The following is a 17348-nucleotide window of genomic DNA, read 5'->3' as shown; positions in this document are numbered from 1 at the left end:
AAATGTAGATGAGTGGGTTAGTAAGCTTTCAAGTGATATGAAGATTGGTGGTGTTGTGGATAGTGTAAAAGACTAGCCAAAGAATACAGCGTGATATAGATCAGTTGCAGGATATGGGCAGAGAAATGGCAGCTGGAGTTTAACCCAGACATATGTGATAATAAATGTACGTTAAATGTTGAACGTTGGTAGGTCAAATATAAAAAGGCAGTACACTGTAAAGAGCAAGACCTTCAACAGTGTTGATGAGCAGAGCGATGTTGAGATCCAAGTTCATAGCTCCCTGAAGGTGGCTGCACAGGTTGATAGGGTGGTTAAGAAGATATATGGTATGCTTGCCTTTATTATTCAAGGCATTGGGTTCAAAGGTCAGGAAGTTATGTTGCAGTCTTATAAAACTCTAGTTAGGCTGCATGTGGAGTATTACATACAGTCCTGGTCGCCTCATTATAGGAAGGATGTTGAGACTCTGGAGAGGGTGCAGAAGAAGTCTACAAGGATGTTAACTGTATCAGAAGCCATGTGCCATAATGAGAGGTTGGACAAACCTGGGTTGTTTTCTATGTTACAGCTAAGGGGAGATCCGATAGAGGCTTATAAGATTATGAGAGGTATAGACTAAACAGACAGTATCTTTTTCCCAGGGTTGAAATGTCCAATATGAGAGAGCAATCGTTTAAGATGAGAGGGGTAATTTCAAAGGAGGTGTGGGGGCAAGTTTCTTTCCTGCAGAGGGAGTGGTGGGTGCCTGGAAAGCACTGCCTGTAGTAACGGCAGATACATTAGAGACTTTCAAGAGACGTTTAGGTAGGCACGTGAACGTGAGAAAAATGACTGTGTAGGGAGAGGACATTAGTTGGGTTGCCCATTTTATTACTAATTTAATTGGATCAGCAGAACATTGTAGCTGAAGGGCTTGTTCCTGTATTGTATTGTTCTAAATTCTATGTGTAAATTAAATATAAATTATGAATAATTTAAGTTTAGGTTAAGTTATGTTTGTCCTCGTCTTGTACTGTGCAGCTACTAGAAGCTAATAGTCATGGCTTTTATACCTTATGTATGCATACTTATGACAACAATAATCTTGAACTTGAACTGGGATAAGACTGACTCTGTCTCTCTCCTTTTAACTATTGATCCTGATTTTTATTCCTGATGCCTATTCTTATGACATTGAAAGAGACCACTGAGTGACTTTGCTCAGAGATTTATCCCTGGTCAAAACATACGATGCAGTGTCCATGCAGGGAGGGCATTCAGATTCCACACAGACTTTGTTAGAGTTCAGGATGGAACCCGTGCTGTAGGATGTGTGAGGCTACAGCTCTTCGTGATGTGCTATGATGGTGGACAACTCCTAGCCCAACGAGTGTAGAAAATGGATCATGTCCAAGTCAGGGGGCACAGCTAAAGAAGCACAAATGGCAAAGTTGTAAGGATTGGTCAGCATGACTCACTTCCCAACAGACAGCAAGCAGCAGAGCTCACAAAGACCCCATCCAAGGGGCCAGTGTGGACATGGTGGAGGATTACAAATACCTGGGGATACGAATTGACAATAAGCTGGACTGGTCTAAGAACACTGAGGTTGTCTGCTACAAGGGTCAGAGCCGTCTCTATTTCCTGAGGAGACTGAGGTCCTTTAACATCTGCCGGACGATGCTGAGGATGTTCTACGAGTCTGTGGTGGCCAGTGCTATCATGTTTGCTGTTGTGGGCTGGGACAGCAGGCTGAGGGTAGCAGACACCAACAAAATCAACAAACTCATTCGTAAGGCCAGTAATGTTGTGGGGATGGAACTGGGCTCTCTCACAGTGGTGTCTGAAAAGAGGATGCTGTCCAAGTTGCATGCCATCTTGCTCAATGTCTCCCATCCACTACATAATGTACTGGTTGGGCGCAGGAGTACATTCAGCCAGAGACTCATTCCTCCGAGATGCAGCACAGAGCGTCATAGGAAGTCATTCCTGCCTGTGGCCATCGAACTTTACAACTCCTCCCTTGGAGGGTCAGACACCCTGAGCCAATAGGCTGGTCCTGGATTTATTTCATAATTTACTGGCATAATTTAAATATTACTATTTAACTATTTATGGTTCTATTACTACTTATTATTTATGGTGCAACTGTAATGAAAACCAATTTCCCCCGGGATCAATAAAGTATGACTATGACTATGATTATGAAATGAGAGCTCTCCTTATTCTGCTTTCTCCCCCACCCCCTTCCTTTCCAGTCCTGTTGAAAGGTCCCACCCTGAAACGTCAACTATTCATTCCTCTCCATGAATGCTGCCTAACTTGCTGGGTTCCTCCAACATTTTGTGTGTGTTGCAATTGGCAGTTTATCTTTGTTGGAGAAGGAGGCGAGCGGCGACGGAGGACCAGGGTAGGTGGTGTTAGATGGCCAGATGACAGAGTAACCACAGAAAGTTCCTTTGCATCCAAAAGCAGCTTATGGAGTTGTTCTAAGGTAGAAATGGTTCTACAAGAAAGCAACAGTGCGGGTCTAATATATTAAATTTAATGGTGACGTCCAAAGGCTGCTTTCAATTCTAAATGCCCCCAGGCAGCTGAATTGCTTCTCACAGTTTACTGACATTGACCTGCTCAAACCCATTCATTCTTTTGTCTAAAAAGTGATTGTTCAGACCGCTTTTGTCTGGAACTGTTTCTGATTAATTGTCATTTCATGACAAATCAATGAGATACCTGAACTGCTGCTGTCTGAACTTTCAGAACACAAGAAGTCCTCTGAAACCAACATAAGATCACGTCATTTATTTTAAAACAACGATACTGTAGCTGGGTCTTTCTAGTGCACACATTGTTCGGATGCAGCACCTCTAATGGACTCAAGAACAACCACTGTCAAACTCACTTTGACCCTAATCATTTACTTGTTTAGTGCTTTAACTAAGCAGGTCCATGCAGCTTAATCTTACTCCCTAATAATTCATATGTCCCAATCAGTAATATACAGTACAGTATTTGTTTTGGCATCCCAATTTATTTAGCTGCACAGGTTGCTCTCCAAGTCACAAGCCAACCTAATTTGGAAAAGTATTTCATCTTCCCTGTGTCTAAATCATGGAACAAAAGAACCAAACACCCAGATGGGAATAACTGCATCAGAAGACCGCAGAGTTTTGAGAAGGCAGCTCACTGTCTCCTTCCCAAGTAAATTAGGGATGGACAATAAATTCTGGCCTTGGCAGTAATGCATGAATGTCAAAATCTGAATAAATGAAGAGAATTGCATTTTTATAGTATTTCACACATGCCAAAATGTTTTACTGCCAATTATTAATTAAACACTATTACTTCTTAATATTGGAAGCACCGCAACAAAATTTCACTCAGCAGGTTTCCAAGGACGGTAATGAAGAGAATGGCCAGATTAATTTTATTAAACATGAAGGATTAACTTTACTTGTCGCATGTACATCGAAACATACAGAGAAATGCATCATTTGCATCGACGATCATGTGCGGGGGGCAGCCGGCGAAATGCTGCCACACTTCTGGAACCAACGTAGCATGTCAACAACATACTAGCCCTTTCTAAGCCACGTGTCTTTTGGAATCTGGGAGGAAAGCAGAGCAGCTGGAGGAAACCCACATTGTCACAATCACATAAACATACAAGCTCCTTACAGACAGAGGTGGGAATTGAACCCCACCCGCTGATGCTGTAGCCCCTACGCTACTGTGCTGCCTTTATCTATCTCACTCCTGTACGCCTCCTCACCACCATCCGCAATTCTACCAATAATTCTTAGAGCAAAGGGAAGGAGGAGAAGATGGCGGCGCAACGCAGCGCGCGCAGCCGTTCGGAATGATATCGTATCTGTGAAGTAGGATGCCGTGCACAATCCTGATTTGATAGAGACAGACGTGAAGAAGCACGGAGGAACATCTGGAGAAGCTTCTGAAATGCCTGCTTCGCTGCTGCTGCTACTGTGCGATCAAGAATCTCCGGAGGGAATGCCCCAAATCCTCGGCTTTGCTTATTGCCTGTTGCCGGGCTCGAAGCGCTCGGTGCATCGGTGTCGGAGAGCTGATTGGAGGATCGAAGTTTTCGGACGGACTCGAAGTCGGACTGTGGTCGGATGCTTCCGGGATGCTGCATCGGCAAGTTTGCAGTGCTGGAGGTTCACCATCTGCGTGAGATGATGGGACTTTCAAGAGACTTTGAGACTTTACCATGCCATGGTCTCTTCTTATCAAATTACGGTATTGCTTTGCACTGTTGTAACTATATGTTATAATTATGTGGTTTTTGTCAGTTTTTCAGTCTTGGTTTGTCATGTGTTTCTGTGATAACATTCTGGAAAAACATTGTATAATTTCTTAATGCATGCATTACTAAATGACTATAAAAGAGGACTGCATGTTCTCATAATCTAATCTAATAGTTGTGTCACCAGCAAATTCATAGGCGGCATTTGAGCTGCGCGTAACCACACAGTCACGGGTGTAGCGAGTGTAGTGAGCTAATCACGCATCCTTGAGGTGTGCCAATGTTGATTGTCAGTGTTGATTATTTCTGATTCACGCAGGCTGTGTCTCTTGGTGAGGAAGTCAAGGATCCAGTTGCAAATGGAGGTACCGAGGCCCGGGTTTTGGAACTTGTTGATTAGAACTGAGAGTATGATGGTGTTGAATGCTGAGCTGTAGCTGAGCGTCTGTTCTGGGGGTTACAAACAAACTGCTGGGAGGAAATCAACAGGTCAAGCAGCATCTGTGGATGGAAAGGAGTTGCTGACATTTCAGATCAGAAATCTGCATCAGGACTGTCAATAGAGAAGGAACATAGCCAGTGCCGAAAGAAGAAATAGTATGGTGAGACAAAGGCCAGTGGGTGACTGATAAAGGGTGAAGGATAATGGGTGATCAAGTCAGGTAGGGGAGAGAGCATCTGAAGTCTCTTGAGTTTCTAGAGTTGAGAGATAAATGTTGGTCATGATACCATGACAACTTTTTCACTTTTCTGCAAAAATTGTGGGCTTTGCTACATTCAATAGAGGATGCATCATTAAGGACCTTCACCATCTGAGGTACAGAAGCCCGAAGACACACATTCAACATTTTAGAAACAGCATCTTCCCCGCTACTATTTGATTTCTGAACGGTTCATGAAGCCATGTCTTCTCACTCTTCCTTTTCTGCATTATTTACTTATTTTATTGTAACTTATAGTAATTTATTATGCATGCACTGTACTGTGCCACAAAACAAAAAAATTGCAACCAATATCAGTGGCAATAATTCTGATTTTAATTCTGATCCTGAAAGCAAATCAATGGTGTTTAATGCCTTATCCAATAGTTTGCAAATTCAAGTCCAACATTTCCCAGATCAAAACACCAGTGTGGCTGTGAAAATAAAAGAAACTGCAAATGCTGGATATCTGAAATAAAAACTGCTGATAAAACCCATGCTCAAATCCTGAAGTGAAGTAATTAAATCTGTTTCCAATGCTGCCTGATCAACTGAACACTTTAGCTTTTTCTGTTTTGTGCTGAAATTAATTGCTGAGATTCTCCTTGTACATCATTTTAATGCGTGTTGTGATGTACTGAAAGGTCAGTAACTGTAAATTCCATGGTGTTAATCATTTTGGAGGAGCCATTAGAATGAAGGCACGGCTGCACCTCTACTTGCTTAGAAGTCTGCCAGATTCAGCATGCCATCTAAGATGCTGGCAAACGCCTATAGATGTGTGGTGCAGAGCACCCTGACCGATTGTACACAGACTGGTATGGAAACGCCAATGCCCAAGAATGGAAAATCCTACAAAGATTGGTGAATACAGCCCAGTCCATCACGGGAAAAGCCCTCCCCACCATTGAGCACATCTACAAGGAGAGTTGTTACAAGAAAGCATATCCATCATCAAGGACCCCCATCATCCAGGTCAAGCTCTCATCTAACCACTGCCATTGGGAAGAAGGTACAGGAGCCTTAGGTCCCACACCAGCAGGCTCAGAAAGAGTTATTACCCTTCCACCATCAGGCTCCTGAACCAGCGTGAACAACCTCACTCACCTGAACACTGGAATGATTCCACAACCTATGCAAACTCGGCAGCTCATGTCCTCACTGTTAGTTAGTTAGATAGTTTGGGGTTTTTTTTGCATTTGCACTGTTTGTCTTCTTTAGCACATTGGTTGTTTGTCAGTCTTTGTGTGCAGTTTTTCATTATTCTATTGTAATTCTTCGTTCTGCTGTGAAATCCTGTAAGACAGTGAATCTCCAAGTAATACATAGTGACACACAGTGTACATATTTTGTTAATAAATTTACTTTGAGCTTTGAATTTTGAAAATACATCCATTTGTTTCCTGCACAGTGCTGAAGCTTCAACAGAATTTTTAAACATTTGAATACTCACAGTTATATAATACATACGATGTTAATCTATATTATTTTTGAAAGGTAAATTGCTCTGGTTATTTTTATATCCATTTTGCATTCAGGAAGGGTGAAGTATACCTCCATTCTATATATTTGCCTTAGATGCTTGAGGGGGAGGGCAAACGTGTCATGCTAAAAATAGTCACAGTAATCTGACTCCATTGGTTAGAACACAGACAGCATACTAATGTAACTCACACAAAATGCTGGAGGAGCTCAGCAGGTCGGGCAGCATCTGTGAAAATGAATAAACCGTCGACATTTCAGATCAAGAGCGTTCATCAGGATTGGAAAAGAAGGGGGGAGACGCCAGAATAGAAAGATGGAGGGGGTGGGGGGAGAGAAAGGAGGACAAGCTGGAAGGTGATAGTGAAGCCAGGTGGGTGGGAAAGGTGAAGGGCTGGAGAAGGAATCTGATAAGCGAGGAGAGTGGACCGTGAGAGAAAGAAGGAGGAGCATCAGAGGGAGGAGATAGACAGCTAAAGAAAAGAGGTGAGAGTAGGGAATAGAAGAAGAGGGAAAGGGGAGTGGAAAATAAAATAAGAGAAAAAAATACCAGAAGGAGAGATCAATTTTCATGCCATCAGTTTGGAGGCTACTTTGATGGAATATGAGGAGAATACTAATGTCACCCCAAGGACAATCTTCTAAGGACTAGAATTAGGAGCTGCAGGAAGTTCAATGTTAACACAAGAGTGATCTAAGTCCAGTGATACATAGCCAAATGCCCGATCAACTGATCAGTATCCCCAGCGGTGCTCAATTTTCTATAGTCCTACCACCTACCTGCTAATGGACACGGTCCGTCAGCTTGTCTGTAACCCACTGCATCCCCTGTTAATAAGTTCCTTTTGTTTATGATGTGGCATGCAATCATTTTAGAAAATTAGCTTGGAATGTTTATTCTGCAGCACGTTTTTGCGTTGCGTCCAGCGGATGTTAGGTTAATCAGCAATGGCCTGGAAAGAAGAAGGCTCTAAACTTTCTTTGCCACTTATGTTGACAGCATCACGTAATGCATTTAGTATTGCTTGAGGTATATCTGCAGGAGGAGGCAGATTTTAGTGAGCGTGAACTGAGTAAGCCATTGATCTCTTGTGCCTTGTTCCTTACCAAGTTTCAAATAAGAAAACTGTTGCCCAGTTCCCTTTGGGTGGATTACATCTTCCTGCTAAGACCCTTGCTCCCTTCCCTGCTCCATTGCCCTAAAACTTGTCCTGCTTTGTCTGCACTCATTCCCCAGTCACTCTGTATGCCAAGGAGGAGATGGTTTGTGCAGGCAGCTGCAAGTCTGCAACCAGCTGCCACACTGCTCTCTGGAGACTTTTACAACTTGGAACACTTGTAGAATCATAACAACAATCATCTGTGGTTGCTTATTCTTTTAAATACAACTGTAGTAGGTTCCTTTTTGCAGTTAAATGTTAGCAAGCAATGAAAGTCTAACAGAAGGCAATTATGAAGAGTTATGCTCTTCTAAGTGGCAGGGCTGGGGACAAATCACTATTGTGCCTTGATTGACTTTATAATCTGTCTGCTCTGCACACTGCCAGCTGATGTTCACTGTACCCTCATCAACGCAGCATCCTGTGTGATTCTCCCACAAAAGTACCACATTTATCATTTTGAAGTTCAAAGACCATCTGGTGGTGGCATCCGTTAGTCTCGTGAGACCATGGATCTGCGCCTGGAAAGTCTGTGTCCTCTCCAGGGCGCAGGCCTGGGCAAGGTCGTATGGAAGACCAGCAGTTGCCCATGCAGCAAGTCTCCCCTCTCCACGACACCGATGTTGTCCAAGGGAAGGGCAAGGGTTGATACAGCTTGGCAACAGTGTCGTCGCAGGAGTTGCCAGAACGAGGTTGAAGCCAACGTTGGACTGCCATAGGGACTCCAGCTCCGGATTTGTCCTCGGGGTTTACTCCTGAAGCCTTTCCCATGAGTGGGTATGGTCGCAAGGCAGCAGAGGTTTGAAATCAGAGTTTTCCCTAAGTTGGGTCTTTATTCTTTGGAGCGTAGAAGGTTGAGGGGGGACTTGATAGAGGTATTTAAAACTATGAGGGGGATAGATAGAGTTGACGTGGATAGGCTTTTTCCAGTGAGAGTAGGGGAGATTCAAACAAGAGGACATGAGTTGAGAGTTAAAGGGCAAAAGTTTAGGGGTAACATGAGGGGAACTTCTTTACTCAGAGAGTGGTAGCTGTGTGGAACGAGCTTCCAGCAGAAGTGGTTGAGGCAGGTTCGATGTTGTCATTTAAAGTTAAATTGGATAGATATATAGACAGGAAAGGAATGAAGGGTTATGGGCTGAGTGCAGGTTGGTGGGACTAGGTGAGAGCAAGTGTTCGGCACGGACTAGAAGGGCCGAGATGGCCTGTTTCTGTGCTGTAATTGTTATATGATTATATGGTTATAGATGGACTGCCTTCCCAGGCTGACGAGCTCCATCTACCTGAAAGACTATTTGCAGACCCCAATAAATGAATGCCAGCAACCCCAATTTCCTGGATACATTAGAGGCATTTAAAAGACTCTTAGATATGCATCTAGATTGATCTTAGAACAGGGTAAAAATTCAAAACAACATTGTGGCCCAAAGGGCCTTACTCTGCCGAGATGTTCTACGTTTTATGTTCTCAATGCATTGGTCCAGGAAACGCACCCAAATCAGAATCTAATCCTCGTGATCACACCAAAGGAGGCAAGTGGCAGGAGAGTTAGTTGTGGGTTAGTGGGATTAGAGGTGGGGTGAGGCTGGGATGGAATGTGGAGGCCAATCAAAGACCAGCAATGGCCCTGAAGACCAGAAGAACGTTCCTACTCTGCCACTCCACAATGATGTGGCGTCAAATAATCACTTCTCAATAGCAATCTAATGTTGCAGAAATGCTGAGCAAATTGATGCTTCCTGGGTCGGTGTGACAGACCATTAGAGAAACAATTTTAAGTCGAGATGCTAATACAGATTCTACAGAATATTTTGCCGCCAATATGTGAGCTGTTGAATCACTACTTACACTCAGAGTAATAGCAGTGATGAACAATTAATGTGCAATTAAACAGCACTAATCCAAGAAACTGTGTGGTTGATGGATTGTCTGCCATTGGGAAATGGATTAGATTTGAGGACTTTGACTTCCAGGAATCAAATATTAACAACTTTTAAAAGTCTGTATAGGTTTGATTTTTCAACTGCACGAGGAGGGACCTTTGGCCAAAATGCTAAGTTTGTCTTGATTTAGACCACCCAAACTTTCCTATACATTATTCTGAATGTTTAAAACAGTGCATTATGGTGCTGGAATGTGACCGCTTGTCCTTGGTAATACAAAGTGACTGTAGTTTAACATATGCTAGTCATTCCCGTTTAATGTTATACTAAATCATCAGACTATAGCTTGTGCAATGTCCAAAACAGCCTCTAAAATCTGATTAATATTTAACAGCAGAGTTGCATCACTCTTGACCCTATGTACACCAGGATTTTGTTTATTTGGATAACTTCAGGCCAGAGCACTGTTCAGGTCTATATCTGTTTGTGATCTGATTATCTGGTAGCTATTGACTGATATGCTAGTCATGTCTCCCGCAGACTAAACTGTAATAAGAACAGAGAGGATTTGAACAGATGTGACATGTGACACTGAATGAGAGAGTCTCACCAGGAATGCATTGGAAGAGTCAAGACTAAAAGTTTCAAAATCATGGATGAGAGTTTCTGCAGCAATGAGCGACATTAAATGTGTTGGCAGACATTTGTAGCCAGAAGATCAGACACACTTACAAGGGTACAAGCAGTCTCTTACGGCTAAGATGGGGAGATAAAGCTAATAAACATAGTTGATGGAGTTTGGTGGGTTTGGAGATACTGTAACAGCATTCCTCTTTAGAGCAGAAATCTTCTCCAGCATCAAGTGTTACACATGCAATGACGAGGAAATCTGCAGACGCTGGAAATTCAAGCAACACACACAAAATGCTGGTGGAATGCAGCAGGCCAGGCAGCATCTATAGGAAGAAGTACAGTCAACTTTTCGGGCCGAGATCTTTCGTCAGGACTTCTTCTTCCTCTATCCTTTCTGAGATATGGGCCCAAAACTGTTGACAATACTCCAAGTGCAGCCTGACTAGTGTCTTATAAAGGCTCAGCATTATCTCCTTGCTTTTATATTCAATTTCCCTTGAAATAAATGCCAACATTGAATTTGCCTTCTTTACCACAGACTCAACTTGTAAATTAACGTTCTGGAGGTCCGGCATGAGGACTCCTATGTCTCTCTGCACCTCTGATATTTGAACCTTCTCTCCATTTAGATAATAGCTAGTATTATTGTTCCTTTTACCAAAATGTATTATCATACATTTCCCAACACTGTATTCCATCTGCCACTTTTTTGCCCATTCTTCCAATTTGTTTAAGTCCTGCTACAATCATATTGCTTTGTCAGCACTACCTACCCCTCCACCTATCTTCGTATCATCCGCAAACTTTGCCACAAAGTCATCAATTCCATTATCTAAATCATTGCCAAACAATGTAAAAAGCTGCGGTCCCAATACTGACCCCTGAGAAATAGCACTAGTCCCCGGCAGCCAACCGGAAAAGGTCCTCTTTATTCCCATTCGCTGCCTCCTGCCTATCAGCCATTCCGCTATCCATGCCAGTGACTCTCCTGTAATGCCACAGCATTTTATCTTGGTAAGCTGCCTTATGAGTGGCTTCTTATCAAACGCCTTCTGAAAATCCAAGTAAATGACGTCCACTGCCTCTCCTTTGTCCACCCTGCTTGTTACTTTCTCAAAGAACTCTAACAGATTTGTCAGGCAAGACTGGCTTTTACAGAAACCATGCTGACTTTGACTTATTTTATCATTAATCTCCAAAGTACCTCGAAACCTCATCCTTAATAATAAACTCCAACACTTTTCCAACTACTGAGGTTAGACTAACTGGCCTATAATTTCCTCCTTTTTTTGCCTTCCTCCCTTCTTAAACAGTGGAGTGACATTTGCAAGCTCCCAGTCATCTGGGACCATGCCAGAATCAAGTGACTCTTGAAAGATACTTCAAGAGTATCCATTGAAAGATACTTCAAGAGTATCCATTGAAAATGGATCCATTATCTCTTCAGCAACCTCTCTCAGGACTCTGGGATGCAGTCCATCTGGTCCAGGTGACTTATCCACCTTTAGACCTTTGAGTTTGCCTAGCACCTTTTCATTTGTAATAGCAATGGCACTCACTCCTGCTCCCTGACACTCATTGGATGTTTTTTTTTGTTCTTCACACCATGTCTGTAAACTCGGGAGACTGTTGTGCATGAAAGTCCCAGGAGATCAGCAGTTTCTGATCTCATCTGGCACCAACAATTATTCCACAGTCAAAGTCACTTAGATCACATTTCTTCCCCATTCTGATGTTTGGTCTGAACAACAACTGAACCTTTTGACCTTAAAGAGTGGAGTTCTTAAATATGGTCAAGAGGTTTAGTTGTTGTACAGACCAAACATCAGAATGGGGAAGAAATGTGACCTAAGTGACTTTGACCGTGGAATGATTGTTGGTGCCGGACGGGATGGTTTGACTATCTCAGAAACTGCTGATCTCCTGGGATTTCCATACACAACAGTCTCCAGAGTTTACAGACAATAGTGTGAAAAACAAAAAAAAAATATCCAGCGAATGCCATTTCTGTGAGCAAAAACCACCCTGTTAATGAGAGAAATCAGACTGGTTCAATCTGACAGGAAGGCGACAGTAAGTCAAATAACCACACTTTACAATAGTGGTACACAGAAGAGCATCTTTGAGTGCACAACACAATGAACTTTGAAGTGGATGGCTACAGCCGCAGAAGATCATAATCGTACACTCATTGTCCACCTTGTTAGGTACAGGAGATATGAGTGTATGCTGCACAAGCAAAACAACAATCTAGGGGGTGAAGGAGTGAAAACCAACATATTTTGGAAAATAAGAGTGTGTCTAGCAGATGCACAAAGGGCACTGCAGATAACAGTGAGATAACCTTCCCAGATTGATCTCCAAGGAAGTTACAGTGTCACAGAACCATTACAAGTGCACAGGTATACAAATATTAAAAGAGAAGTAGAAAATGCTTTTAAAAGTTCCCTTAAAAACAAAATGTACAAGATTTACAAGTCAAAGATTACAATATTTACAAGATTGCCATGTTCACAGTATAAGAATGTAGTGCAACAATTACTGTAATATTATACATTAACGGGTGCACTTTCACACCCTCCACTTAAGAAGTGACGTTAGTAATGCACAGAATTGCACAGGGTATCTGCGAAGGCAGGGCATGGTAAAGAGAGCTCTGGTAAACAGAGGTTAATAATAGTCTGACTGGAAGGGGTTATCAGTTCCCTGGCTATAGGTTGACTCATTATAGAGCCGAACGGCTGAGGGTAAATGTTGTGTCTGTGCACAACTACATATTGATTAAGTAAAAGCAAGGACGCTGGAGATGACTTTAACTAGTGTATTCACATTGCAACGAGAGCAAGAAGGAGAACATTTCATGTGTGTAGACAACAGATCATAAAAAATCTGGAGGGGAGGTTATTGCTCCAAAATAAATAGATTCATATGTTACACTTCCTCCCCCTTTAGATTAATACAACATAAAACTGTATATGTACAAAACATTCAGTTTCCCTTTCAAAAACACATATCCCAAATAAACATGCTTTCACAATAACAGTCCATGACTAACTTCACAGTTCTAAAGGTTCAGTCTTTTGGGTGGCGCTCTGTTTCTTTTAGGATAGAGCCTCTGGCCTTTTGGGGTGGTGTCAGGTTTGGCAGGTGTTTTGCCAATGATAACGTATTTGTTGAGCCTCTGGGCCTGCTGAGTGTCATCAGGTTTGGTAGGTATCTCGTCTAAGACAACGTTCTCGGTTTCCGGTGTCACGTTGGTGTCAGTGACGTGATCATCACTGAGAAGTAAGTTCAGAGACTATAATGTGTCTGTCTTGTTGGATGCAATCGACCAAGGTATGTTCTGTGATTGAGCATCCAGTATCTGGTCCACGTGATGTCTTCATGTCTGATCGTCAACATCCACTGTGTACATCAGTAGTCCAGTTCTTGTAGCTATCCTCCTGGGTGTCCACCTGTCTTGACGGTAATCATGCACTAGGACTTCCTGTCCAATCCTGAATCTCCTTGCTGCTTCACTTGGCAACTGGCTGAACTGTTTATTCTGCACTTCCCTCCATAGGTCTGGTTTCAGGAGGTCTATGCAAGATCTCAGATTCCTCCTCATGAACAGCATTGCAGGTGTTTGATTTGTTGTCACATGAACAGGGTTCTGATACACAGGAAGGAAGTTCTCCACCTTGTGCTGTAGAGAAATGTCCTCCTTGTCCATAGCTTTAATGGACTTCTTGACAGCTTGGATAAACCTTTCAGCTAACCCATTCATTGCTGGGCGGTGAGGAGCTGACTTGAAATGTCAGGTGCCATTTTTCTTCATGAACAGGTGGAATTCTTCTGACGTGTATTGTGCTCCGTTGTCACTCACAATTTGTTCTGGTAAGCCGTTTCTGGCAAAGATAGTCTTCTGACGAAGACAGTCTTTGCTGAGGTGGTTGACTTCACTGGTATAACCTCCGGCCACTTTGAATGAGCATCCACAGCAAATGGAAACATGGAGTTGATGAATCATGCAGCAAAGTCAATATATACTCTTTGCCATGGTGACGACGGCCATTCCCATGGGTGTAACCGTCCCTGTGGGGGTGAATTTTGAAATTTTTGGCATCCCAAACAGCTTTTGGGCACATTTTCAATCTATTTATCTATTTCCTTCTCATACACCTTCTCGTTAGCATTAAGCAGCTGTACCAGTCTCTGGTTAGTGCTACCACTTGGACTGCCATTGCGTGTTGATGCCTCACTGAGAGCTTTGATTGAGTGCCAGTACAGTTGGATTTTTCTCAACCACTCATGTCCAAAAAGTGCTGGCCCTCCACTTTTCAATACCTAAAGATCTAACTGTTGTGTTTGGCCTCTATATGTCACATCTACATTCAGTTTGCCTTTGGGAGACACATTTTCACCTGCTGAGGTCTTCTCTAATGGTATCTTGGAAAACAGTCTGTTGTAGTCAACCTCTGGAATTATGGACAAAGCTGACCCTGTATCCAACTCCATTTTCAGTTTTACACCAGACATATAGAAACATAGAAAATAAGTGCAGGGGTAGGCCATTTGGCCCTTCGAGCCTACACCGCCATTCAGTATGATAATGGCTGATCATTCAACTCAGAACCCTGTACCTGCCTTCTCTCCATACCCCCTGATCCCTTTAGCCACAAGGGCCATATCTAACTCTCTCTTAAATATAGCCAATGAACTGGCCTCAACTGTTTCCTGTGGCAGAGAATTCCACAGATTCACCACTCTCTGTGTGAAGAAGTTTTTCCTCATCTCGGTTCTAAAAGGCTTCCCCTTTATCCTTAAACTGTGACCCCTCATTCTGGACTTCTCCAACATCGGGAACAATCTTCCTACATCTAGCCTGTCCAATCCCTTTAGAATTTTATACATTTCAATAAGATCCCCCCTCAATCTTCTAAATTCCAGAGAGTATAAGCCTAGTCGATCCAGTCTTTCATCATATGAAAGTCCTGCCATCCCAGGAATCAATCTGGTGAACCTTCTTTGTACTCCCTCTATGGCAAGAATGTCTTTCCTCAGATTAGGGGACCAAAACTGCATGCATATCTATTGTGATCCAAAGGATTTTGTGATCTGTTTCAGTTATACTATGCAGTTCTAGGTATGACAATTCACCTTTGTCAGACTCTATGTTGTCTGATTCTGTTTTACATTTGGTAACTTTATACATTTGTTTAGTTTAATGTTTGAGACTTTTCACTCAGTTGTGCTTTTTGTCTGCCTTGCACATTCTCTTTTGACTGTGACACTTCCTGCAGACTTTTTCCTTGAACCAACAGTCATTTGCATCATGGGAGGATCTGCCACATCGATAACATCTTTAGCTTTTTGTACCATTCAGGGACAATTCGTGCATTTCACATTCTAACCTACTCTTCTGTAGTTCTGATGCATCCTTTGCTGCAGTCTCTAACAATATTGCAATGGTCAATGCCCATTCTAAGGTTAGGTTTCTTTCAGATAATAGCCTCTTTTGAGTGCTTTGACTATGCATGCCACATACAAGCCTGTCTTTTAATGCATCATAAAGCTCATCTCTAAAGTCACGGTATTGGGAAAGTTGGTGCGGTTCTGCACTGTATTCAGAAAGGCTTTTATCTTTTGACTGGTTCATTTTGTAAAATCTAAATCTCTCAGCTATTACCAGAAGTTTAGGGTTCAAACGATGTGGTAAAATTGTAACAATTTCATTGACGGTCTTGCTTGCTGGCTTTTCAGGGGTTACTAGATTGTGTAAGAGACTGTATGTTCTTGGGCCCATTAAGCTAAGAAGTGTTAGGGCTTTCTTTTGCTCCTCCACGTTGTTCATGTTACAATACAGTTCAACCCTCTCAATATATGACTCCCAGCCTTCGTAAGCACTATCAAATTCATCAACTTTCCCAACTGAAGCCATCGCCACATTATTTTCACTTTAAATTCAGTGTGTCTTTCAATGTTCCTATGCATTGTACTCATGTGTTTGTTAGCACCTGTGGCAGCCTTCTCTTGCCAGTTAACTCTCGCTGTTTGTCCCATAACTGTCGGTGCAGTTGGTAATATTTGCTGACATTCAGGTTCATGCTCATCGCCAGTTTGTTGTGTCTGTGCACCACTGCATATCGATTAAATAAAAGCACGCACGCGGGAGATTGCCTTAACTGGTGTATTGACATTGCTGCGAGAGAGAGAGAGAGAGAGAGAGAGAGAGAGAGAGAACAATGCACGGTCATAGACAACAGTGCATGCACAGACAACAGATCAATACATAGTGTGAAGTGGGGGGAGGATAACAGGTCAATAGATCCATACATTACAGCATGAATAACCTCATATCGCGCTCTTTGGAGCAGCGCATTTGTCTTAATCTATTACTGAAAGTGCTCCTCTGTTCAGCCAAGGTGGCATGCAGAGGGTGAGAAGCATTATCTAGAATTGCCAGGACTTTCTGGAGAGTCCTTTGTTCTACCACAGCCTCCAGTATGACCAGTTTGACTCCTATAACAGAGCCAACCTTTTTAATCAGTTTATTGAGCCTGTTGGCATCACCTGTGTTGATGCCATTGTCCCAGCACACCACTATGTAGAAGATTGTGGTGGCAACATCAGACTGGTAGAACATGTGAAGGAGAGGCCTGCATACTCCAAAGGACCTCAGTCTCCTCAGGAAGTAGAGGCAACTCTAATCCTGCTTGTGCACAGCCTCCTTGTTGGTGCTCCACTCAAGCCTATCATCCAGGTGCACCCTCAGGTACCTGTAGGTCCTCACCACATCCAACAGGGAGCAATGCAAACCTGTTCTTCCTACAGTCGTTCTCCATCTCCTTCGTCTTACTGATGTTGAGCTGCAGATGATCAGTATGCATCATTTGACAAAGTCCTCCACCAGGGCCCTGTATTCATCCTCCTGTCCTCCCTTTATAACCCAACTTTTGCTAAGTCATCAGAGAATTTCTGCAGATGTCATGACTCAGTGTTGTATCTAATGTCTGAGGTATACAGGGTCAACAGGAAGGGAGCCAATACAGTCCCCTGTGTGGCCCCAGTGCTGCTTATATCAATGTGTGACACACAGCTCTGAAGCTGCACAAACTGTGGTCTGCCAGTCAGGTAGTCTATTACCCAGGACACAATGGAAGTGCCAACCTGCATTGAACAGAGCTTCCCCCCCCACCCCACCCCCAGCAATGAGAGCTGTATGGTATGGAAAGCACTTGAGAAATCAAAAATCATGATCCTC

The 17348-nt window shown here is 42.9% G+C and overlaps 1 long non-coding RNA gene across 1 annotated transcript in view; it reads right to left on the bottom strand.

Annotated features, from left to right (window-relative positions):
- The window catches only part of LOC134349060 (uncharacterized), an 81390-nt gene extending 75178 nt beyond the window's left edge, over nt 1–6212 (bottom strand). The window contains exon 1 of the long non-coding RNA XR_010018575.1: nt 6055–6212. This is a non-coding gene — a long non-coding RNA (uncharacterized LOC134349060). The remainder of the gene's footprint in view (nt 1–6054) is intronic.
- Nucleotides 6213–17348: the final 11136 nt, after the last annotated feature.

Source organism: Mobula hypostoma, chromosome 7, assembly GCF_963921235.1.
Source record: "Mobula hypostoma chromosome 7, sMobHyp1.1, whole genome shotgun sequence".
Classification (NCBI taxonomy): Eukaryota; Metazoa; Chordata; class Chondrichthyes; order Myliobatiformes; family Myliobatidae; genus Mobula; species Mobula hypostoma.
Note: the sequence above shows the minus strand (reverse complement) of the source record. Positions and strands in the feature narration are given on the sequence as shown.